This window comes from Phyllobates terribilis, unplaced genomic scaffold (genome assembly GCF_046119375.1).
Source record: "Phyllobates terribilis strain yellow unplaced genomic scaffold, ASM4611937v1 Scaffold_5__5_contigs__length_657084704, whole genome shotgun sequence".
In the NCBI taxonomy this organism is placed as follows: Eukaryota; Metazoa; Chordata; class Amphibia; order Anura; family Dendrobatidae; genus Phyllobates; species Phyllobates terribilis.
Genome location: NW_027362765.1, coordinates 42,804,505 through 42,831,801, shown reverse-complemented (window position 1 = coordinate 42,831,801; position 27,297 = coordinate 42,804,505). Strand labels below are relative to the sequence as shown.

General features: G+C 45.6%; 1 pseudogene; it reads left to right on the top strand.

The window, feature by feature from the left end:
* Positions 1–27,297, top strand: part of LOC141270692 (uncharacterized) — a 73,113-nt pseudogene that overhangs the window by 4,415 nt on the left and 41,401 nt on the right.

Below are 27,297 nucleotides of genomic sequence, written 5' to 3'. Positions count from 1 at the left end.
GGTGGAAGACCATTTCCGGTGACTACCACTTGAAGCTCATCAAGAGTGTGCAAAGCAGTCATCCCAGCAAAAGGTGGCTACTTTGAAGAACCTAGAATATAAGACATATTTTCAGTTGTTTCACAATTTTTTGTTAAGCGCCGGAGCCCTTACTGAACCGGGGGTTACAGCCTGCTGCGTACAAATACAGCACAGGCTGTAAAGTTGTTAACAAATTCAAAACTGAAAAGTGGGGCGTGCACTATCATTTGGCCCCTTTACTTTCAGTGCAGCAAACTCACTCCAGAAGTTCAGTGAGGATCTCTGAATGATCCAATGTTGTCCTAAATGACTGGTAATGATAAATAGAATCCACCTGTGTGTAATCAAGTCTCCTTATAAATGCACCTGCTCTGTGATAGTCTCAGGGTTCTGTTTCAAGTGCAGCGAGCATCATGAAGACTAAGGAACACACCAGGCAGCTCAGAGATACTGTTGTGGCAAAGTTTAAAGCCGGATTTGGATACAAAAATATTTCCCAAGTTTTAAACATCTCAAGGAGCATTGTGCAAGCGATCATATTGAAATGGAAGGAGTATCAGACCACTGCAAATCTACCAAGACCCGGCCGTCCCTCTAAACTTTCATCTCGAACAAGGAGAAGACTGATCACAGATGCTGCCAAAAGGCCCATGATCACTCTGGATGAACTGCAGAGATCTACTGCTGAGGTGGGGAGAGTCTGTCCATAGGACTACAATCAGTTGTACACTGCACAAATCTGGCCTTTATGGAAGATTGGCAAGAAGAAAGCCATTTCTCAAAGATATCCATAAAAAGTCTCTTTTGAAGTTTGCCATAAGCCACCTGGGAGACACACCAAACATGTGGAATAAGGTGCTCTGGTCAGATGAAACCAAAATCGAACTTTTTGGCCACAATGCAAAACGATATGTTTGGCGTAAAAGCAACACAGCTCATCACCCTCAAAACACCATCCCCACTGTCAAACATGGTGGTGGCAGCATCATGATTTGGGCCTGCTTTTCATCAGCAGGGACAGGGAAGATGTTTAAAATTGATGGGAAGATGGACGGAGCCAAATGCAGGACCATTCTGGAAGAAAACCTGTTGGAGTCTGCAAAAGACCTGAGACTGGGACGGAGATTTATCTTCCAACAAGGTAATGATCCCAAACATAAAGCAAAATCTACAATGGAATGGTTCAAAAATAAACGTATACAGGTGTTAAAATGGCAAAGTCAAAGTCCAAACCTGAATCCAATTGAGAGTCTGTGGAAAGAGCTGAAAACTGCTATTCACAAATGCCCTCCATCCAACCTCAATGAGCTTGAGCTGTTTTGCAAGGAAGAATGGGCAAGAATTTCAGCCTCTTGATGTGCAAAACTGAGTCCTGTATATAGTGTCAGTGTACAGGTAATACAGTGATCACCAGTGACATTATACACAAGAGCTCTGTATATAAAGTACAGGTAATACAGTGGTCACCAGTGACATACACTATATAGTATATACAGAGCTCCTGTGTAAGTGTACATGTAATACACTGACTCACCAGTGACGTCTGTAGGTGAAGTCCTTCATCTTCGCTTTTCTTCTTCATTTGGCACAGACAGCCATCACTTCTTCCAGCCAGGACTCGACTCTGCAGAAAATAACACACAGTTGTCAATAGCTGATCGCTTCTAGATAGCATTCCCCACTTTTTCCCTGACTTCATCACTATGCCAGATGAAGAAAAAAGCGACATAGTGACGTCCTGCACAGTAACCAGACCTCACGTTTGTCCCCCCTTCATGGAAAGCAGTTTCCTTAAAAGAAAATTATATTACAAAAGTAATAATGTCCCTAATTGGACCCTAAAATAATTATGTTCCCCACTGGCCACCATAAACTAATAATGTATGTGGCCCTCTGTAGCGTCGGCGTCCCTGCCTCCTGCTAGGCAGGGACGCTGTTCCCCTCACCTCTCCACTCCGTGCCCGGCGTCCTCCTCCCGCTCTGCTGGCAGCGCGCGCTGCTTCCCGGCCACTGTGCTTAGGGCGCGCGCGCTCCCCCTCTCTTAAAGGGGCCGCGCGCGCCGTCCTAAGGAGTCCCCGGCCAATGGACGGAGGACCTCACCATATATAAGGCACCTCCTCCAAAATGGAGGTGCCCGAGCAATGTTGTTGCAAAGCCTTCACTCTGCTTCAGCCCTCAGGTCCCGTTACCAGTTACCTGCCAGTCACCTGTCAGATTCCTGCTTGATACCTGCCTGATATCCGTTTACCTGCTTGCAAGCCTGCGGTCCGACGGTCTGCCTTCCGACACCTGTCAGTCTGTCTATGGACCAGCCTGCCCGCTCACCTGGGAGCGCTCATCTGCTACCTGCCTGCTAGCCTGCCTGGAGGCTCCGCCGTCACTTGCCGTGACCACCTGCCTGTCCAGAGACTCTTGTCTGCTCACCTGGGAGCGCTCATCTGCTACCTGCCTGCTAGCCTACCTGGAGGCTCCGCCGTCACTTGCCGTGACCACCTGCCTGTCCAGAGACTCTTGCCTGCTCACCTGGGAGCGCTCACCTGCTACCTGCCTGCTAGCCTAACTGGAGGCTCTGCCGTCACTTGCCGTGACCACCTGCCTGTCCAGAGACTCTCGCCCGCTCACCTGGGAGCGCTCACCAGTCACCTGCCTGCTGTCCTTCTACCCAGAGACTGTCCCTGTCACTTGCCGTGAGTACCCGTCCTTCTACCCAGAGTCTGTCCCTGTCACTTGCCGTGACTACCTGCCCTTCTACCCAGAGACTGTCCCTGTCACTTGCCGTGACAACCTGCCCTTTTACCCAGAGGCTGTCCCTGTCACTTGCCGTGGCTACCTGCCCGTCTTCCCTGGGAGCCACCCGCTTCCTTACAAGGACCGCCCCCTTGTATAGTTGCTCAGAGGTTCTGCCTCCCAGACCCGTTACAGTTTGCTCGGGCCATGGAACCCGGTGGCACCCAAGCTCCCTCGCTCTCGGACCTATGTCATGAACTGTCCCGTCAGAGGTCCCAACAGGAGTCCATCCTGAGTCACCTGCGGAATGTCAACTCTCGCCTGGACACTCTGACTGCTCCACCAGCAACCACCGCTAGTGTCATGACTCGCAGCCCGGCAGCGCCGCTGCCCACCAATACCATGGCATCCTGCCCCGGACCCCGGCTTTCTGCACCTCCTCGCTTCGGAGGCGACCCCGCTCAAGCTCGGGGCTTCATAAACCAATGCACCCTGCATTTTTTACTCCTGTCCCACCAGTTTATCTCCGACCGGGCCAAAGTAGCCTTCATCATGTCCCATCTCACGGGGGAGGCACTGGCTTGGCTAAATCCTCTATGGGAGAGAGGAGACCCCCTGGTGTCCAACCTGTCAGCCTTTCTCAGGGCTTTCCGGAATCGACGAACCCGAACGGAAGACCTCATCCGCATCATCTCTGCTACGTCTCCATCAAGGAAATCTCACCGTGGGCCAATATGCCATACGGTTCCATACCCTTGCTTCGGAGCTGGCCTGGGATAACGACGCCCTGGTGTCTGTCTTTTGGGAGGGTCTGTCCGGCCGTATTAAAGATGAACTCGCCGGTCGGGACATACCTACCACTCTCGATGACTTAATAACTCTTGCCACCCGGATTGACATCCGGTTCCAGGAACGCGCCAAAGAGGTCACCCGTGAGAGGAGGTTTCCACGTCTAGCCCCTACCTTTCAGAAACCTGTCCCTTCTCCTGCTACTCCCCAGGCGCACTCACCCGAGCCTATGCAGGTCGACCAGACCAAGATGGCAAAACCCGTCAAGAGTTACGCCGTGCCGAGGGGAGCTGCTTCTACTGTGGCAGTAAGGAGCACCGGATCCGTTCCTGCCCGGAGAGGTCGGGAAACGCCTGTGTCTAGGATCGCTCAGAGAGGTCGTCCTAGACAAGAGTAAACCCTCTCCATCCCTGTTGCTGTCGGTCTCTATCATCTGCGGGGAGAACCGTTATTTTGAACTAGCCCAACTTGACTCTGGAGCTGCCGGAAATCTCATTTCTCAGTCTCTGGTAGAGAAATACCGCATTCCCACCAAACCTCTAGCCGTACCCTTATCTGTCGCTGCCGTGGATGGAGGCCTCTTACCACATCCCATCCAACTCATCACCGAATCCATAACCCTGCAGGTGGGAATGCTGCACTCTGAGAGCATCTTCTTTCATGTTCTGCCTGGACTCTCTCACGCTCTATTGCTAGGCCTACCTTGGCTTCAGAAACATGCACCCGTGCTTGATTGGCAGACCGGAGAAGTCCTTCGCTGGGGACAGGACTGCCATAAGACTTGTTTAGTTCCCATCCATCCTGTCCGTCCTTCTCCTACTCCAGCCAATCTACCTGGTCTTCCGGCTCCTTATTGGTCGTATGCGGACGTCTTTAATAAAAAGGAGGCAGAGACATTACCCCCTCATAGACCATACGACTGCCCAATCGACCTGATGCCCGGCGCTACTCCTCCCCGTGGGCGCATTTACCCTTTGTCCGCTGCTGAGACCCGATCCATGTCAGAATATATTGAGGAGAATCTGGCCCGGGGATTCATCCGGAAATCTACTTCCCCGGCGGGAGCAGGCTTCTTATTCGTCAAAAAGAAGGATGGCTCACTCCGTCCCTGTATAGACTATAGAGGCCTTAACCAGATCACGGTGAAGAATAAATACCCCCTTCCGCTCATTCCGGAATTATTTGACCGTCTGAGGGAGGCTAGAATCTTCACCAAGCTGGACCTCCGTGGGGCGTATAACCTGGTCCGTATCCGTCAGGGGGATGAATGGAAGACGGCATTCAACACCCGGGACGGCCACTATGAATACCTGGTAATGCCCTTCAGTCTCTGTAACGCTCCCGCCGTCTTTCAAGAGTTGGTCAATGACATCTTCCGGGACCTTCTCTACTCCTGCGTAGTGGTGTACCTGGACGACATCTTGGTCTTCTCTCCGGATCTCCCCACATACCGGAGGGATGTTCGTCAGGTTCTGCTCAGGCTCAGGCAGAACCACCTCTACGCTAAATATGAGAAGTGCCTCTTTGAGCAGACCTCGCTTCCGTTTTTGGGCTACATAATTTCTCAGACTGGCCTACGAATGGATCCTGAGAAACTGTCTGCCATCGAGAAGTGGCCTCGACCAGAGGGGTTGAAGGCTATTCAGCGGTTCCTGGGCTTCGCCAACTACTACCGCCTCTTTATACCGCACTTCTCTTCCCGGATTGCCCCAATCTCTGCGCTCACCCGTAAGGGCACTAATCCCAGAGAATGGCCACCCGAAGCTGAGGAAGCCTTTCTTTCCTTAAAACAGGCTTTCTCTTCCGCCCCGGTGCTGCATCGCCCGGACGGCAACAAGCAATTCTTCCTGGAAGTTGACGCCTCCTCCTCTGGAGCCGGAGCGGTACTTACCCAAAAATCGTCCTCCGGGAGAATGGTAACTTGCGGCTTCTTCTCCAAACTCTTCTCCTCTTCCGAGCGCAACTATTCTATAGGAGACCGAGAATTATTGGCCATTAAGCTGGCATTGGAGGAGTGGCGTTACCTGCTCGAGGGGGCTCTTCACCCGGTAATAATTTACACTGACCACAAGAACTTGGCTTTCCTCCAGAGTGCCCAGAGACTTAACCCGCGCCAAGCCCGGTGGTCCTTGTTTTTTGCTCGCTTTGATTTTGTTCTTCATTTTCGCCCGGCTGACAAAAACATCAAAGCTGACGCCTTGTCCCGATCCTTCCTGGTGTCTGATCTTGAGGAGGAACCTAAACACATCATCGATCCCGCCAGAGTAATGCAGGTGGCCCCCGTGAGTCTAAATCGTCTCCCTCCCGGTAAGACGTTCGTAACGGTACCTGATCGGGAGAAGATCCTACACTGGGGTCACTCGTCTAAGCTTGCTGGCCATGCCGGTCAGAAAAAGACCCTCCAGCTTATCACCCGGCACTACTGGTGGCCTACCCTGCACAAGGACGTAATAGACTTTGTTTCTGCCTGTGTGTCCTGCGCCCGCAACAAGGTTCCGAGACACCTGCCAGCCGGTCGCCTCCTTCCTCTTCCAGTACCTGCTGCCCCCTGGCAGCATATAGCTATGGACTTCATAACAGATCTCCCTGTCTCTGCCGGTTGTACGGTCATTTGGGTGGTCGCTGACCGCTTTTCCAAAATGGCTCATTTCATTCCCCTGCCAGGCCTCCCGTCTGCACCCGAGCTGGCTAAAGACTTTATCCGCCACATCTTCCGTCTCCATGGCCTGCCCCTCCACATCGTGTCGGATCGTGGGGTTCAGTTCACCTCACGCTTCTGGAGAGCCACATGTAAGCTGCTAGACGTCACCCTGGACTTCTCCTCCGCATACCACCCACAGTCCAATGGTCAGGTGGAGCGGATCAATCAGATCCTGACCAGTTACCTCCGGCACTTCGTTAATGCCCACCATTCAGACTGGGTGGATCTCCTGCCATGGGCCGAATTCTCTTACAATAATCACGAGAGCGAATCTTCCTCCAGATCCCCGTTTTTTGTAGTCTTCGGTCAGCATCCTCGAATCCCATTTCCCGTCTCCACCTCGGTGGACAATCCGGCTGCGGAATCTCTCGTTAGCAAATTTTCCTCCATTTGGGAGAGTACCCGATCCGCACTCCTTCAGTCGTCCGAGTAGATGAAAAAACACGCTGACAAAAAACGCCTGGATCCTCCACAATTCCGTCCTGGAGATAAAGTCTGGCTCTCGTCCAAGTATGTCCGGCTCAAGATTCCTTCCTACAAGTTAGGGCCTCGGTTCATCGGCCCACTAGAAGTTATCAAACAAATCAACCCAGTGGCCTATAAATTGAAACTCCCGGCCAACTTGCGGATCCCTAACTCCTTCCATGTATCTCTCCTCAAACCCGTGGTACTTAACTCTTTTTCCAAGTCTACAGGTACGCCTCCTGCTCCGGTTTCCGCTGAAACCATATATAAGGCACCTCCTCCAAAATGGAGGTGCCCGAGCAATGTTGTTGCAAAGCCTTCACTCTGCTTCAGCCCTCAGGTCCCGTTACCAGTTACCTGCCAGTCACCTGTCAGATTCCTGCTTGATACCTGCCTGATATCCGTTTACCTGCTTGCAAGCCTGCGGTCCGACGGTCTGCCTTCCGACACCTGTCAGTCTGTCTATGGACCAGCCTGCCCGCTCACCTGGGAGCGCTCATCTGCTACATGCCTGCTAGCCTGCCTGGAGGCTCCGCCGTCACTTGCCGTGACCACCTGCCTGTCCAGAGACTCTTGTCTGCTCACCTGGGAGCGCTCATCTGCTACCTGCCTGCTAGCCTGCCTGGAGGCTCCGCCGTCACTTGCCGTGACCACCTGCCTGTCCAGAGACTCTTGTCTGCTCACCTGGGAGCGCTCATCTGTTACCTGCCTGCTAGCCTACCTGGAGGCTCCGCCGTCACTTGCCGTGACCACCTGCCTGTCCAGAGACTCTTGCCTGCTCACCTGGGAGCGCTCACCTGCTACCTGCCTGCTAGCCTATCTGGAGGCTCTGCCGTCACTTGCCGTGACCACCTGCCTGTCCAGAGACTCTCGCCCGCTCACCTGGGAGCGCTCACCAGTCACCTGCCTGCTGTCCTTCTACCCAGAGACTGTCCCTGTCACTTGCCGTGAGTACCCGTCCTTCTACCCAGAGTCTGTCCCTGTCACTTGCCGTGACTACCTGCCCTTCTACCCAGAGACTGTCCCTGTCACTTGCCGTGACTACCTGCCCTTTTACCCAGAGACTGTCCCTGTCACTTGCCGTGGCTACCTGCCCGTCTTCCCTGGGAGCCACCCGCTTCCTTACAAGGACCGCCCCCTTGTATAGTTGCTCAGAGGTTTCGCCTCCCAGACCCGTTACACCCTCAAGCAGTAATTAAGTCCCCCAGTCTGCCCCCGCCCCATGTCTATTGTCCAGCCTGGCCCCCATGTGTCCAGCCTGGCCCCTATATATTGATCCTGGCCCCCCCAATGTATCAAGCCTGGCCCCCATATGTGTATCCTGACACCACCCCCATATATCCATTCTGGCACTTATATGTCCCTTGTCCTGGCCCCCCATATGTCCCTTGTCCTGGCCCCCCATATGTCCGGCCTGGCCCCCATATGTGCATCATGCCTCCCCCCATATATTCATTCTGACCCCATTTATCCATCCTGGCCCCCTATATCCCTTGTCCTGGCCCCCATTTGTGCATCCTGACCTTCCTCCATATGTACATCCTGGACCCTATCACATTTATTCACCCTGGCCCCCATCCGATTTATCCATCCTGGCCCCCATTCCATGCCTTATCCACACACATATACTCTGCCTGCGCTTTTAAAGGGCCCGTTCCCCTAAAAACCACAGGCTTTTTTAATTAATTCTTTTTCCCCTCTCTCATACACAGCAAGGGCCCACTGGGGATTTCCCCTATACCCTGCCAGGCCAGTCCTACCCTGGCTCTATCTCTGTCAGTGACTTCAGATTTAATGGAGGAGCCTCTATCTCTGTCAGTTTACTGAGCGGTTGTTTGAGTGCCTGTTTTCACAGGAAGACCAAAGTAAATGACGCACACTATACTACATCGCTCAGTACGCATATGTTGCCATTGTTATCGGCAGTGTGGGTCGTATTTACACTGATCTCTGTATAAAAGATTATTTCACCCGATGAACGAGCATTTTGCTCATTCATCAAGTGATCAGCAGCCAACTTACACCGCAAGATAACCATGAAACTAGCATTTCTAACAATACTTATTCACAATTATTTTGCAGTGTAAATGCCCTTTATCTCCCACTGTACCTCACATAAATTGAAAGACACTTTTCTCTGTCTTAAATGTTTTATGACCAGGATTTTTTTTGTTTTAGAGCTTTCATTTTTAACTTCCCTTCTTCCAAGAGCCATTTTTGTTCATTAACATAGGCATATGAGGGTTTGTTTTTTGCCGGGCGAGCTGTAGTTTTTAATGACACCATTCATTTTACCTTGCAATGTCATGGAAAATGGTAAAAAATTCATTCTATGAAGTCAGTACGATTATGGCAATATCAACCTTAAAGGATGTGCAAGACGCTGGCGAAGCTACTTTAGGAAAAAGCGGACGGTCTTTTTCCTAATGCAGCTTTGCTGGCGGTCTTGTAATTTTTGCGATGGCTCTGATGCTGGTATCTTTTTTTTTGCAGTTAAGACTATAACTATCAGGCGGCTTTCTAGCAGAAGCTGGCTGAAGAGTGAACATGTTGTTTTTAACCGCTTCATGGTTTATGTTCCTTGAAAAGGTTAAAAGATGTAACAAAACACTACTAAACATGTGCACAGCAATGTCTTTTTGACATTGCTGTACATTATTCATTTTTTGTTGCAGTTTTGCATCCCTATTTCAGGAGTGTTCCAGGCGGAGCCTGCCTTAAAAATACACTGTTTGCACATATTATCTTTTTTTTATATAGATATATTTTAGCAGTCAAAAGTAATTCAGAACTTTGTAAAAAAAAAAAAAACTGAAAATTTTAGTTTGTGTTGCCATATTCTGAGAGTCATAACTTTTATTTTTCTGTCTGCGCGTTTTTTTTCTTTTAGGTGTTTAACATATGGTAAAATAATTTTAGTTCTTGATAGATTGGACTTATACAGACATCTTGATATCAATTTATGTGTCCATAAACACTCAGGGGAAAATGCAATCAGCAGAGCAGTCTGTAAAGCGCAGTTCACACTAGAGTATGTTAGAAAACAAGGAAGTCTTTATCAAGTCCATACACAAATATATATATATATAGATGCAAGGAAGTCCAAACAATATATATTAGATAATCCAGGGAGGCCTGGGTAGGAAGTCCCAGATAATGCAGCACAGTCCCGTGCTCTAAATGCAATCAGCAAAGCAATCTGTAAAGCACAGTTCACACTAGAGAATGCTAAAAGAAGACTGAGGCTCAGAGGTAGCAGCAGGAGCAGCCAGGAGAAGGAGGAATACAGGTAACAACTAAATGCAGCAGAATCTCTGAGAGCAGGTAACAGAAGATCCACACAAGTCTGCAGGGCAGAGCAGGAAACTAGGAAACCACCAGGAACAGGTCACAGGCAGAATACTCTAGCACTGATTAGAGGCTGGGGTGGAGTTATAAAGCAGGAAGACAAGGGGCACATGAGACAAAAGACAGCATCTTGAAAGAGGGCAAAAATGGCCAAAATGTAATTAAAAATATTCGCAGTCCTGACATTACTCCCTCCTTAGAAGCGGCCTCAGGACGATCCTGGACCCGGTTTCTCAGGGAATCTCTGATGGAAACGAGAAATTTTCTGTTGGGCATTGATGCTCTCCACAGGTTCCCAAGAATCTTCTTCAGGGGGATACCCCTGCCATCTTATCAGATATTGGAGCAGATTCCTGGAAACCTAGAATCAATAATCTCTTCCACCACAAATTGTTCCTGCCCATCAATCTCCACAGGCTGCGGAGGTGGCACAACACGTCCCTGGAAGATATTAGGAGATACAGACTTTAGTAAAGAAACATGGAAAACTGGGTGTACCTTCATAGTCCTAGGTAACTTCAGATGGCAGGCCACAGAGCTTATAATACCGTTGATCTTGAAAGGGCCGATGAATTTCTGTCCAAGTTTCTGTGAAGGAACATTCAACTTCAGATTTTTAGTGGATAACCACACGGAATCTCCTACCTTGAACATGGGTGCCGGTTTACGGAATCTATCAGCCGATTTCTTGTAACGTTCCTGAGCTGAGGTCAAAGATTCCTTCAGAACCTCCAGATTTTGCCTCATCACAGTCAGCCTCTCCTCTACAGCTGGAACCGGAGCATTAATCGGAGACCTAGGTAAGATACTCGGATGGTAACCCAGATTGGCAAAGAAAGGTGTGAACTTAGTGGAGGCACTCTGAGAATTGTTATATGAGAATTCAGCTAATGGAAGTAACTCCAACCAATCATCCTGAAGATGGCTGACATAGCATCGTAGATATTGTTCCAAGGTCTGGTTGGTACGCTCGGTTTGACCGTTCATCTGGGGGTGATAAGTGGAAGAAAGATAGACATTAATATTGAGTGCAGAGCAAAACTCCTTCCAGAATCTTGAGGTAAACTGCACTCCACGGTCAGAGATGATTTCATTCGGGACCCCATGCAGCCGAAAAACATTCTGTATAACCAAGTTCACTGTATCCTTAGCTGAGGGAAGACCGGGGCAAGGAACAAAATGAGCGGCTTTAGTCAGGCGATCCACTACCACCAGGATCGTATTCATGCCACCTGATGAAGCCGGGTCAACAATGATGTCCATTGAGATAGACCCCCATGGGCGGGACGGAACAGGTAATGGTTGAAGAAGACCCGTAGGTGACATACGAGGAGTCTTATAACGAGCACATACCTCGCAAGAGAGAACATAGTCCTTAGTATCCTTCAGGCAAGCCGGCCACTTGAAAAATCGGCTTAGGAACTCTTGTGTCTTCTGTACCCCCTTGTGACCAGCCAACTTGGAGTCATGGACCAACTTGAGGATCTGCAAACGAACGGCCTCAGGGACGTAGATACGTCGATCCCTGAACCACATGCCACCCTTAAGGACAAGATTAATATCAACAGGTGGATTGGCCAGAAATACATCACCGTCATAGGCCTCCTTGAACTCCTTCCACAAGTCCTGATCATGGATAACTCTGATGAAGTTGGCATAGGATAGAATGGTCTTGGACGGGGCTCCAGGTACTGAATCCGCAGCATGGATTCGGGATAAAGCATCAGCCTTCCCATTACGAGAACCTAGACGGTACGAAATAACAAAATTAAATTGATTTAAAAATAGATTCCAACGAGCCTGACGAGGATAAAGACATCGAGCAGATCTGAGAAACTCCAAATTGCGATGGTCAGTCAGTACTACGATCTGTTGTGTGGCTTCTTGCAGATGATGCCTCAATTCTTTGAAAGCTACAATAATAGCTAGCAGTTCCTTGTCTCCCACATCGTAGTTTTTCTCAGCTGAAGTAAGTCTACGGGAAAAGAAAGCACAAGGGTGTAGCAGACTCTTCTCTCCAGTTCTTTGGGAGAGAATGGCCCCTAAAGCATTATCAGAAGCATCCACCTCCACAATGAAAGGAAGTGCTGGGTCTGGGTGGATCAACAGCGGTGCTGAGGTGAAACAAGCCTTAAGTCGATCAAAAGCCTCTTGAGCCTGTGATGACCACTTAAAGGGCTTTTCCTTCTTTGTCAAGGAAGTAATGGGATTGACAATGTCAGAAAAATTTCTAATAAAACGTCTATAGAAATTTGCAAAACCAATAAAACGTTGGACCTCTTTAACTTTCCTGAGTACTGGCCAGTCAAGGATTGCCTGAATCTTACCAGATTCCATGTTCAGCCCCTGAGGAGAGATGACATAACCTAAAAACTGTATCTCAGAACGATGGAACTCACACTTCTCCGGCTTAATATACAGATGGTTCTCTTTCAGACGTTTCAAAACAGTTTTGACATGTTCTTCATGTTCCTGTAGAGAGTCAGAAAAAATTAAAATATTGTCCAAATAGATCATCACAAACTGATTCAATAAATCTCTAAAAATGTCATTAGCCAGATGTTGAAATGTCGCAAAGGCATTACAAAGCCCGAAGGGCATCACCAGATATTCAAAGTGTCCATACCGGCATCTGAATGCTGTCTTCCATTCATCACCGGAACGAATACGCACCAAATTATAAGCCCCACAAAGATCTAGTTTAGAGAACACCTTGGCATGGCGGACTCTTTCCAATAATTCTGGAATCAAAGGCAAAGGATAACGATTCCGTATGGTTACCTTATTGAGTTCCCGATAGTCAATACCGGGCCTTAGGGTCCCATCCTTCTTTTTGACAAAAAATATAGGCGCCCCTGCTGGTGAGGAAGAAGGACGTATAAAGCCTTTGGCCAGATTTTCATCAATATGCTCCTTCAAGGCTTGAAGTTCGGGTGCTGCCAAAGGATATACATTGCTAAAAGGAATAGCCGCCCCAGGAAGCAGCTCAATGGGACAGTCATAATGCCTATGTGGAGGAAGCTGATTTGCTTTCTTCTTGTCACAGATGTCAGAGAATGCTTTATACGCTGAAGGTAAAGTGAATACCTGTACAGTAGATTTTGTATCGGTGGACTCAGGGACAGCTTCAGTTATCGCTGGGTTGCTCCTAGTCGGAAAAATAATCTCCTTTGTCTCCCAGTTGATAGTCGGGTTCTGAGAACACAACCAAGGGATGCCTAAAATCACAGGGAAATGAGAAGAAGAAATTAACAAGAAAGAAAGTTGCTCCTGATGATTAGGCTCCAACAAAATTTTAAGAGGTACAGTCTCCTGATCCACAGGCCCGGAGATTAAAGGTGACCCATCCACTGTTTCCATGGTAATTGGAGAGGCTCTTCGCTGTATCTCAATACCATGTTTTTGGGCAAATGTAATGTCCATAAATTTGCCCCCTGCACCAGAGTCAATCATAGCTGCACTGGAAATCCACTGCCCTGAACACAGGATCTTAATAGGGAGTGAACAGTGAGAGTTCTTTTCCTTCAACTCCTTGGGAGGTGTAGTCATAGAGAGAGAATGGAATACAGCATTTAATGGCAGGCTACATTCAGAGATGTCAGATTCATCATCAGTGTTATCATACTCTCCTACCGCTGCTAACACTTTGTTAGGCCGCTTGGGACAGTTGATTAGAAAGTGGTCAGATTGGCCGCAGTAGAAACATAGCCTCTCTCGCAGGCGGTGCTCCCAGCGCTCATTACTCTCACGCCTCTGCACAGAATCAATTTGCATGGGCGCTTCTTCTACCTCCCAAGATGTTTTACCTGCAGGCTCTTTGGGAGGAAGGGAAAAGTTAGACATACGATTAAATACAGCCAATTTCTCCTGCCTACGTTCAGTAAGGCGTATGTCTATGCGTACACAATGCTGTATAAACATTTCTAGCTCTTGTGGTGACTCAGAGCGGGCCAATTCATCTTTTACAATTTTAGACAGACCTCTCTTAAAAATAGGTAATTGTGCATAACTGTCCCAATTGGTATCTACCGCTAATCAGTAGCATATTCAATAACAGAACGTTTACCCTGGCGTACAGATAGTAAAGCAGACTCAGCGGTGGCACGGCGGTTAGGGTCATCAAACATTAATGCCATAGCGGCTAAGAAATCATCCAAATTATTTAACCGTGGATCACGAGACTCGATAATCGGATTCGCCCAGGCGAGTGCTCGTGAGGTCAGCAGCATAATTACACACAATACCTTAGATCTATCAGTAAGGAAGCGGTCAGCATGTACATCAAAATATAGCATACACTGATTCACAAAGCCACGAAATTTGTCACGTTCACCATTAAATCTGAACGGAGGCAACTTAGGTGGGCTAGCTGGTGGCGGTATCCCAGAAGGTAAAGTCACTTGTGCCGCCATTTGAGTACTAATGTCCTGGAAAGCCCGTCCGTACTGGGAGTCCAAGCCCGCAAGTTTGTTTTCCTGGGCCGCCATTCGGGTATTTAAGTCCTGTAAAGTTTGTCCAAATGCTTGTTCATTACGTTCAATGCCTCCAAGTTTCTTTTGCAGACCTTCCACCTCCTTCTGAAGAGATCTAATTACGGAATACAACTGCTCTAATTTGCTTTCTGCAGACATTGTTCCAGCAGACTCCTTATTTTTGGGCTAGAGTATCCTGTAATAATTATAATGGATACCACAGGAGTCTTTTTGCGTGGAACAAAGATACAACAGAACACAGCTTATAGGTGTCTAAGTGTATATTATAAACACACGGTGTTTCAAACAAGTGCAGACGAAAACTCAAAGTCCATAAACACTCAGGGGAAAATGCAATCAGCAGAGCAGTCTGTAAAGCGCAGTTCACACTAGAGTATGTTAGAAAACAAGGAAGTCTTTATCAATTCCATACACAAATATATATATAGATGCAAGGAAGTCCAAACAATATATATTAGATAATTCAGGGAGGCCTGGGTAGGAAGTCCCAGATAATGCAGCACAGTCCCGTGCTCTAAATGCAATCAGCAAAGCAATCTGTAAAGCACAGTTCACACTAGAGGATGCTAGAAAACAAGGAAGTCTTTATCAAGTCCATGCAAGGAAGTCCATACAATATATATATATTAGATAATCCAGGGAGGCCTGGGTAGGAAGTCCCTGATAGTGCAGCACAGTCCCGTGCTCTGCAGCTATCTAATGCAGGTGAGTCAGAGCAGAAACCAGCTTACTTGTTAGCAGAATGCAGGTGAAGACTGAGGCTGAGAGGTAGCAGCAGGAGCAGCCAGGAGAAGGAGGAATACAGGTAACAACTGAATGCAGCAGAATCTCTGAGAGCAGGTAACAGAAGATCCACATAAGTCTGCAGGGCAGAGCAGGAAACTAGGAAACCACCAGGAACAGGTCACAGGCAGAATACTCTAGCACTGATTAGAGGCTGGGGTGGAGTTATAAAGCAGGAAGACAAGGAGCACATGAGACAAAAGACAGCATCTTGAAAGAGGGCAAAAATGGCCAAAATGTAATTAAAAATATTCTCAGTCCTGACAGGGGGCCTTCAGCAGGCTCTTAGCTGCAATGGTAACTGGCCGCTCTGCTGTAAGGCTTTGAGAAAAAAAATAGCATTGTTTTGCTGTGTCCTTTTTTTGTACAGTGAATCGTAAAGGAAAAATGGCAGAAAAAATATTATGCCAAGAGTAAAAATAAATTACAGGAGAACTAAAAACATTGTATATGTAGACATCTTTATCAGTAAGTCACAGAGGTTAGTGTGACATCCGTCTGCAGCATTTTGAACTGAAAAATGTCTTACAATGCTGTGTGAGAATCAGACTAAGGCCCTGCCCCACTATCAGTATTTGGTCAGTATTCGGTCAGTATTTTTCTCAGGAGTGGGAGCCAAAACCAGGTGAGGAACAATCAGAGAAAAGGTATAATAGAAACAAGTCACCAATTCTGCATTTATCACCCACTCCTGGTTTTGGCTCCCACTCCTGAGAAAAAGTACTGACCGAATACTGACCAACGACTGCTAAAGGATCTCATCCCAGGGTAGAGTCATAAGATTCATACAGGTAGATGGTGGTAACTTAATCCGTGTAGGACTATCTGCAAATATGTAACTGTAGTGTAAAATGAAGATGTCATCTACATCACGTAGTAAATATTTGTGAACCTGGTACCTGCAGTATCAGTGATGCTGAATTCAGTGTAGGTGATGGAGACATGAATGAGCTTTATCGAAGCTGCCGACTCTAAGGAAGAAACTGTGTGTGGCTTAAAATATATAGTTTTTATCAGTAGATATAAAGAAAAAAATTCTCAGAATACTGTAAAATATTAAAACAAGTAATACTCAGATAAATGCCTCCCATCAGTCCAGGTCTCCATGAGTTTCCCATTAGTATGTGTATTTCTTGTTTTGTCCGGATGAACATGGAATCTCTACAGCCAATTATTGACCTGCGAAGTCCTAGGACGAAAAGAGAAAATACAACTTCTACACGTTCTATCTCCTCATATGTTCCCTTTTTATCTCCAGTAATTATATTATTATATGGGATCTTTATGATGTTACATCATCATCTTCTTCCTATTCAGGTCCCTACAGTATCGGATTCTCTCAGTGGAGATCTTCTATATAAGAAGAATTTTCCTGATTGACCCGTCAAGGATGGATAGTGACAGGGACAAGATGGCGGAGAGGATATTACACCTCACCCTAGAGATCCTCTTCCGGCTTACTGGAGAGGTGAGAGATTCTGATGATGTCATATTACATCGTTCTTATCTATGGGAATAACAGATGGACAGAACTGGAGAGGTGAGGACTCTGGAAATGTCTTTAGTGAGATTTATGAATGTGTCTCTCCATAACCAGGATTACACAGTAGTGAAGAAGACTTCTAGTGAGAGCAGTCAGGCCCCTGTGTCTGAGGGATGGCGAAGAAACCTGAGCCCAATCACGGGGCCTCCACCTCACCCCTTGATACATGAGGACATCAATGACCAGAAGATCCAAGAACTCACCTACAAGATGATTGAGCTGCTGACTGGAGAGGTGACTTCTGGGAATGCTGGGACGTTATACAGTAATGCTATGAGGGATCAGGGTGATGACTGTATCATTGTATGTGTCAGGTTCCTATAAGGTGTCAGGATGTCACCGTCTATTTCTCCATGGAAGAGTGGGAGTATTTAGAAGGACACAAAGATCAGTACAAGGAACTCATGATGGAGATTCCCCAGCCCGTCGCATCACCAGGTAATAGACATGGCTAAATACACACGGCCTATAATTATCTGCATGTAAGAAATTAATTTAGTCCCTGTATGTTTCCTACAGTTCTTTCCAGTAAGAGGACAACACCAGAGAGATGTCCCCGTCCTCTTCTACAACAGGACTGTAAACTAGAAAATCCGACTGTTCCTCAGGATCATCAGGTAGATGGAGAGAAGGTGTCATGAGATTTCCCTATGATGTGTAGACAGCTGTAAACATTTTGTGTTCAGTCTTGTTTTATCCACCAGTATTATACACTGAATGGACAATTTATTAGAGACACTGACACATTCATAATTGGTGCTTTAAAGAAGTTGTGCACTACTTATACACTGATGTGCAGTACCCCGCGGCAGCCACTACAACTAGACGGGCAAGCTCAGCAAGTACCGTATTTTCCGGCGTATAAGATGACTTTTTAACCCCTGAAAATCTTCTCAAAAGTCAGGAGTCGTCTTATACGCCGGGTGTCATCTTATAGGGCGTATACCCTTATAGTCCGAATGTTGGGGGAGGAGGGGGTATATATATGTGGGGTGTGGGGGGAGCGGTAGCCGCGGAGGAGTGGGGTACAGGACACAGCGGCCGCCTGCTGCAGCCTACACTGTCCCCACTGCTAAAGAAAATTAATATTCACTGCTCCCCACGCCCATGGGGCGTGGGGAGCACTGAATATTCATGCTCCTTAATAGCGGCACACAGTGTAGCCGCAGCGCGGCTCCTGCTACTGCCAGAATCCCCTGTGCCCACTGTTAAAGGGCATGAATATTCAACCTCTCTCCATTCCCATGGGCGTGGGGAGGGGTGAATATTCATGCCCTTTAATAGCGGGCACACACGATCGCCCGGCAGTAGCATGAGCCACGCTGCGGCTACGCTGTGTGCCGGCTATTAAGGAGCATGAAGTCACTGCTCCCCGCGCACACAGTCCCGGCGTGGGGAGCAGTGACTTCTGGCAACTGATCCCTCCTTGTGAGCCGCGCATGGTAGAGACGCCATGCGCGGTTCACATTGCGAGATCAGTGCGGGCAGACAGGACGCAGCCCTGGAGGAGAGAAGAAAGGTGAGTAGGAGTGTTTATTTTTTTTATGTGCAGCATGATGGGGATTAGGGGGACCATGCATACCAAAATAAGGATGAGGGGGCATACATAACAGGATAAAGGTGAGGGGGCCATACATACCAGGATAAGGCTGAGGAGGGCATACATAACAGGATAAAGATGAGGGGGCCATACATACCAGGATAAGGATGAGGGGCCATACATACCAGGATAAGGATGAGGGGTGCCATGCATACCAGGATAGGGATGAGGGGTGCCATGCATACCAGGACAGGGATGAGGGGTGCCATGCATACCAGGGCAGGGATGAGGGGTGCCATGCATACCAGGATAAGGATGAGGGGTGCCATGCATAACAGGATAAGGATGAGGGGTGCCATGCATACCAGGATGGAGGGGTTCCATGCATACGAGGACAGGGATGAGGGGTGCCATGAATACCAGGATAGGGATGAGGGGTGCCATGCGTACCAGGATAGGGATGAGGGGTGCCATGCGTACCAGGATAGAGATAAGGGGTGCCATGCATACCAGGATGGAGGGGTTCCATGCATACCAGGATGGAGGGATGCCAGGCATACCAGGATGGTGATGGGGGCCACGTATAAAAGGAAGGGGGGGCATATATACCAAGATGTGGGATATTATCAGAATTGGGGGACATTACCCCTATACCAGTGTGAGCAGAAGACTCCCTCCCCCTTAAAAGTGCATCGTAAATACATTTTTTGCTTACATTTTTTCTTTCTATTTTCCTCCTCTAAAACCTATGTGCGTCTTATGGTCCGGTGCATCTTATAGTCCGAAAAATATGGTATTTATGGTAATTTATAAGCACTCCCAGTCTCCAAGACTATCAGAGCGGTAGCACATCCATCTGGCCCGCCCTTGTATCCTATTACTGGTACCTCTTTCTCTGCCTCTCTGATCTCGCTCCTGAGGACTGCAGTGACGAGGTGAGGGGGCGCCTCACCGGGAAAGTGTAAGTGAAGCAAGCTGCAGGCGTCCAGGACGCCCGGGGTATGGAAAAAAAGAGAAAGAGCGGCACAGAAAAACACGCCTCTTTCACTCGTCTGGCCCGCCCTTGTATTACCTCCTTCGCTGCCTCTCAGATCTCGCTCCTGAGGACTTCAGTGAAGCGGCGTATACCCCTGGCGTCCCGGACGCCTGCAGCTTGCTTCACTTACACTTTCCCCCTCACCTCGTCACTGCAGTCCTCAGGAGCGAGATCAGAGAAGGAGATACCGGTAATAGGATACAAGGGCGGGCCAGAGGGATGTGCTACTGCTCTGATAGTCTTGGAGACAGGGAGAGCTGGGCAGGCAGGGAGAGCTGACCAATCCAAGCAGGATTTGTATACAACAACCAGCCAATCGCCGGTAAGGTTCATCACTTTAAAATGAGCATATTGAAATCCAATCTGATTTTTTTTTTAACTTTTACCATATGTGCGTTAGAAGAGGGGTATGGCGAGCATATCCCAAACTCTATATTTTAACTGGAAAAGTTGAGGGTCGTCTTATACACCCAGTCGTCTTATACTCTGGAAAATACGGTATGTATTTCCGGCCAACACAGATAACAGCTGATCGGCGGGGGTGCCGGATCCCAGCTGATCAGACATTGATGCCCTATCCTATGGATGTCTCCAATAATGTAGCCATTCATTCATAATGTACATTTTATACTTGGCGGAGGTGACAGGATAAAGCTGATCAGAGACATTAGATGTCTTGATCTTCTCACAATTTTCTGGTTATGGAGACTGCTGGTCGGAATAAGAGGCCAACAGGTTGGATTTATACTGTAGACTTGCATCTGTGTGATAACCACTGCTGTGATGTCATTTTTGGCCGTTGTGATAATTTATGACCTTTTCTGATCGTATAAATAATGTCACAAGACTTCTCCAGCTGTCTGTGACTTTTACAATATTTGTTTCAGGATAAAGATCTGATCCATATTAATACTACAGAGACATATGTGAGGGGTGATGAGTGGTGTAAAGAGGAGACTCCTACAGATAATCACACAGGTGAGTAATAACCACTAAATGCAGAGAAGTCACAGATTCTCCTCAGTCACTGGCTGGTACAATTATTTGTTGAATCTTTTAGGGTTTGTTACAATTTTTTTCTTTTTTAACTGGGATTTTTTTTGCCACAATAATCTGTAAAGGAACACTGATAATCAATGCGCTTTTATTTCATTATTTTAATGCCAATTGGATGGTTTGTAATTTGGCCTGCAATAATCCACAGAGCGCAAACCAAAACCTTGTTAATTGTACATCTCTGTCAAGGAATATGGTAACCCTCACGCGAAAAAAATGCATTGAAAACTTGGACTATACAGTGATTTTGTGTCATGTAACCACAAAGGAAAAAAATAGTTGTGCAGCTTACCTATAGGTCACATGCAAAGCGCACCGGCACTCGAATTACCTTTATAGTAGCAAAGTGTATATGAGCATAGTTTACTTCTGATCAATTAACAAAATTCAAAGTGATTGAACAAAAAAGAGGAATCTAAATCAAATCAATATTTAGTGTGACTGGCTTTTGTCTTCAAAGCAGCATCAATTCTTCTACGCTGTGTGCAAAATTATTAGGCAACTTGTATTTTTGATGATTAGTTTTATTATTGAACAATTACAGTGCTGCCGGTTAATTCAAAAGGTTAATAAACCTGAATATTCAAGTGTGCCGAATTATTGGGCAATTAAAAAAAATGTAATTTTCCATCTCAATTGTTTATTTTCATCTATTAAAGTGAGAATAATAACCAAACAACTCAAAATGTACAAAAATACTTTTCTGACATTTAAAAAAAAAAAAAAAAAACATCAGTGACCAATAAAGCCCCCCTTCTTTTTAATAACAGAAGCCTTCCTTCCATGGAGTCTGTCAGTTTCTTCATTTCTTGCCGATCAACTTTTTGTGCAGCACCAAGGACAGCCTCCCAGACATTGTTCAGAGAGGTGGCTGTTTTCCTTCAGCATACATCTCGCATTTAAGACGGGTCCACAAGTTCTCAATAGGATTTAGGTCAGGTGAGGAGGGGGCCAAGTCATTACTCTTTTATTTTTAAGGCCTGTATGCTTGAAGAAAATATCTTCTAAAAACTGGCAGTAGGTTTGAGATTTGATTTTGAGTAAACCTTCAAGCAGCCCAATTATATTCAATAATACTAGCCCATAAAAGTACTCCACCTGCACCTTACTGGCGTCTGATTCGAAGTAGAGGTCTGTGCCTATTGCTGATCGAGCCACGACCCATCCATCTGGTTTGTTAAGAGTTACTTTCATCAGTCTATAAAACCTTTGAAAAATTTGAGTTCAGATATTTCTTGGCCCTGTCTTGACTTTCAACTTATCTGTCTTGTTCAGTGATGATCGGGTTTCAGTCTTCTTTACCTTGGTCATGTCTCTTAAGCACTGAAAATCTTGTACTTCTGTGTCTTGCTCAGTGGTGGTCAGGTTTAGCCTCCTCGATTCGGCCATGTCTTAACTGAACATCTTAAGGTTGCAGTTCTGGAATATGACCTCACTGAAGGATCATGGCTTCCAGGTCACTTCACATTTGATTCCTTTCAAATCTTTGGTAGTTAATGTGCGTCTTCTTTTCCCAACATGTTTTGTCCGACCCTGTTGACTATTTGAAAAAACTTTTTGATGATTGTTTTGATCATGCCCCAATATCTTTCCAATTTCAAGAGTGCAGCATCCCTCTAACAATTCCTTTACTTTTCAGAGTCATTTAAATCTCTTTTTTTGGTCCATTTAGCCTGAGGAAAATAAGTGTACTAATAATTCTACACACCTTGATAAAGCATATTGATATGCTTAGGCAACACCTCTCATTACACAAACACACATTAACTGATCTCTTTCATCCAATAAACATTCATGTTTAAACAGCTTGAAGTTAGACAATCTGAATAAAAATAATATGGTCAAAATACTCACTTGCCTAATTATTGTGCACACTGTGTTTGCACACTTCCATAAAATCAGGGATTTTGTAGGATTATGCCAAACAGGTGCTAATAATCAAAATTTTTATATGAAGGTTGAGACACAGTCATTAACAGAAACAGCTGTGTAGGAAACTTAAAACTGGGTGAGCAACAGATAAACTATGCTAAAAAGATGAGGATGTGGAAAACAAGTATGTGTCACAGGTGAAACATTATGGCAAGACTGAGCACAACAACAAGAGGTACAGTGGGTACGGAAAGTATTCAGACCCCTTTAAATTGTTCACTCTTTGTTTCATTGCAGCCATTTGGTAAATTCTAAAAAGTTCATTTTTTTTCTCATTGAAGTACACTCTGCACCCCATCTTGACTGAAAAAAAAACAGAAATGTAGAAATTTTTTCAAATTTATTAAAAAAGAAAAACTGAAATATCACATTGTCATAAGTTTTCAGCATTTATTTTGCACTAAAATTCATTAAACAAATGTGCTGTTTTGAAGAATTTGCAACAAAACATCAAAAGACAAAAAAGAGAAGTCACTTGCTCAGCGTTAGAGTGCAATTAGCTGCACGGGAGGGTATGAGATGAACACCACCTAAAAGCACAGATTTTATGGCCCTTTATGATTCTCCACTGAACATTTCACTAAAAACATTAGTGACAAAAAATAAAGTGAAAAATTCAACCTTATGACCTAAATGGTCAAATATTAGTTGTTTTGAAGTCTACAGTACTGTTGCCATTACTGTCTTTTTTGATGATGGAATTTTACAACAATTTGGATAGAAATATTATAAAATGAATAATTGTAATATGTAAAATGAAAGATATTGAAAATAAAATGTTTCATTCTTGGCAGATAACTGTACCAGGAATTCAGAGGGACATCAGATATTTTCAGATTTTAAAGCAGATGATTATGCTGTCACAACAGATACATATGAAGAACATGATATACTTCCAACCTTTAATAGGAAACCTCCATCATCAAATCCTTTTCAACAAGTCCTCTCTTCTAATTTCTTACCGACAGTTATGCAAAAGAAACATAAAAGAAATGTTGAACATCTAAAAACTCACACAGCGGAGAAGAGATTTTTATGTTCAGAATGTGGCAAATGTTTTACAAGGAAATACTATCTTAATACTCATCAGAGAACTCACTCAATGATGAATCTATTTTCATGTTCAGAATGTGGGAAGTATTTTAGCTGTAAATCAGGATTACTTAGACATCACAAGATTCATACAGGGGAGAAGCCATTTTTATGTTCAGAATGTGGGAAATGTTTTACAGAGAAATCACATCTTGTAAAACATCAGAAAACTCACACAGAGAAGATATGTTCAGAATGTGGGGAAAGTTATCGGAAATCTGATTTCGCTAAACATCAGAGAATTCACATGGGTGAGAAGCCATTTTCATGTTCAGAGTGTGAGAAATGTTTTTCAAAGAAATCACACTTTGTTAAACATCAGAGAATTCACACAGGAGAGAAGCCATTTTCATGTTCAGAATGTGGAAAATATTTTACAGAGAAATCAAATCTTGTTGCACATCAGAGAATTCACACAGGGGAGAAGCGATTTTCATGTTTACAATGTGGAAAATGTTGTTCTCAGAAATCTGATCTTGCTAAACATCAGAGAATCCACACAGGGGAGAAGCCATTTTCATGTTCAGAATGTGGGAAATGTTTTACAGAGAAATCACATCTTGCTAAACATCAGAGAATTCACACAGGGGAGAAGCCATTTTCATGTTCAGAATGTGGTAAATGTTTTATAGAGAAATCAAATCTTGTTGCACATCAGAGAACTCACACAGGGGAGAAGCCATATTCATGTTTAGAATGTGGGAAATGTTGTTCTACTAAATCTAATCTTGCTCAGCATCAGAAAATTCACACAGAGTAGAAGCAATTTTCAAGTTCAGAATGTGGGAGATGTTTTAATCAGAACCAGCTGCACATCTGAGAACTCACACATGAAAGAAGCTATATTCATGTTCACTAAGTAGGAAATGTCTTTACGCAGAAAATTCACATAGAGAAAATCCATTTAATATTTAGAATGTGGAAAATGTTTTTACAAGTAATCAGCTTTGGTTACACATCATAGACAGAGACTAGGAAAAAAGCCACTTTCATGTGCTGAATGTGGAAAGTGTTTGTCCATAATTCATCTCTAGTTGATCATCAAAAAGCTCACAAGAAAAAATATTTTCGTGTTCAGAATGTAGTAAAAAAATTGTACCTGCAAGTCTCATCTTCTTAATCATCAGAGAAATCACACAGTGAATTAGATATTTTTTTAAACCCACAAATTGTAAAAAACAAAATTAGCAGTTACAGTAAGAGTAAAGCTACAGCTCAAAAGAAAAATGGAGAGCATAGCATTTAGCGCACTAAATTATTAGGAAATGTAAAATGTATGTAATTAGCAATAAACATTTGTCACTGAACACCAATTAACACCTAATATAGCCTCAAAAGAGGAGCATGACCTGGACCCCTCTGGCCTTCAAAACTGCAGCTGTTTGGCGCTACATGTAATTTACTAGTTGTTGAAATCGTTCTTGCATGTCCTAAAAACCAATGGCCTCGGAACTAAATCAACCTTGTGCACAGAATATTTCATTGCATCTGAAAAAGATTGTTCAGTCCCACTCCTTCATCCGTTCTGATAGGTCATATAGAGACTAGAGATAAGCGGTGTTCGACTCGAACTGTTCGCCAATCTCAAATTCGAGCTGTTTTGGGCGGTGTTCGAGCCGTTCGACGAACACGAACGACTTGAAAAACATCCGGCTGTTCGAGGTTATGCTCGATAACTGTTCGTGCACCAAAATCGTAACTGGATTTTTTCACAGTAATGCTGTTAATCAATGTTAATACACAGTTTGAGTGTACAGTGGGCGGGGGGAGGGGCAGGGGATGGATCCCTACAGAAATAATTAAGATCTCCATTTTTTTTTCCTTCCCGCATTTACAGTGGGGAATTGCAGTCTGTCAGCCTATCAGCAGCGCACACACGCAGCGAAATGCTTTTTTTCACACAAGCAAGGGCATGTGTCATTGGCTGTGTATGTCACATGTCCTTGCCCTATAAGACCCAGCCATTTTCCACATCGCCACCATTTTCTCACTGTTGCAGCTGAGTGTTAGACGGCACCGCTGCTGCTGTGGGCGCTATACTTTCTAACTGTGTGAATTGCAAGCGAATTTGCTCTTAAATAGACAGATAGGTTGGGAGTAGGGACTAGTTGTAATTGCAGCCCTTTTGAGGGCTAGGTTACAGCATCTCCTAGGACTTTTTGCCAGGCCGGTCTGTTTTAGTGGTGTGCTAGTGTTTTTCACAGCATTTGGCTAAATCTAGCTAAGCAAATCCTTTTGGGCCTCTTGCAGTGTGTGTTAGTTAGTGGAGTAGCCTATCTGTGTTGCAAGCTACACCACCTGTGTATGTAATATGAATTTTTAACTGCACCTAGCCAAGTAAAACCTTTTGGGCATAGTAGCAGTGTGTGTTACTCATTGTATTAGGCCATCTATACCAAGCCCACCAGCTTTGAAATTAATAATAATTTTTAGCTGCATCTAGCCCGGAAAATAATTTTGGGCCTGTAGCAGTGTGTGGTACTCATTCTATTAGGCCATCTATACTAAGCTCCACCAGATTTGAAATTAATAATAATTTTTAGCTGCATCTAGCCCGGAAAATAATTTTGGGCCTGTAGCAGTGTGTGGTACTCAATCTATTAGGCCATCTATACTAAGCTCCACCAGCTTTGAAATTAATAATAATTTTTAGCTGCATCTAGCCCGGAAAATAATTTTGGGCCTGTAGCAGTGTGTGGTACTCATTCTATTAGGCCATCTATACCAAGCTCCACCACCTGTGTATGTAATAAAATTGTTTTACTGCTTCTAACCCAGCCAATCCTTTTGGGATAGTACCACAGTTTGGCCACTCAGCTCTGCTCGGCTTCGATCCATCGTTTTTTGTGCAAACAACTACAGAGTTTTCAATTAGTTAACCACCAAAATGAGTGGCAAAAGGCCTGCTGCTGGTAGAAAGGGGAATAGGCGTGTTGGGAATGGAAAAAAAGGTTGTGTCCGTGGGGTAGGTGTTAAAGCAACAGTAACATCTGCAGAAGAAAGACCATCTTCCAGCCAAATTAAGATGTCTACTTCTTTTCGTGGACAATGTGATCCGATCCCTTTCTTACGGCCACGCCCATCGCTACAAATTCCAGATGAGGCACAAAAACAGCAGGTGCTTCAACTGATATCAAGTGCTCCTTTAAGTGGGCTCTCCTCCACCTCAACTTCAACATCACAATACTCCAGTCCTCAGAGGTGTCACCCCAATCGCACTTGCTTCCTCACAGCTCCCAAGTCTCCAGCTGCCCATCTGAGTATGGGATAGCACAGATGGTTGAGTCTGCAGAGCTGTTTACTCATACTATAGCCTGGGAATCAGAGGTCTGCTCCAGAGCTTCTGTGAATCCAGACGAGGAAATGATCTGCACTGATGCCCAGAATCTTTATGAGTCGGATCCAGGACCAGATGAAGAAGGTTCTGAGCATAATGTAGACCCTCGTTCCCAAACTGTAACTCCTGTTGGTGGAGACAATGATGAAGACGATGATGACACTCAAATACCTGATTGGAGCAACAACTTGAGTTTTCGGTCAGGGCAGGAAGAGGTTGGCTCTGAGGACGACGGGTGTGAGAACACACAGGGTGATTATGACGAGGTTGGAGATCCCACTTACTGTCAACCCACAGTCAGCCAGTCGATGAGGTCAGCAGAGGAGGTGGAGGAGGATGCTAGTGACGACGTTAGGTTGCGCCTTCCTGGACAGAGACGTAGTACTGGAAGCACGTCAATAACTGCATCCTCAAACACAACTGTGCCTCTGACC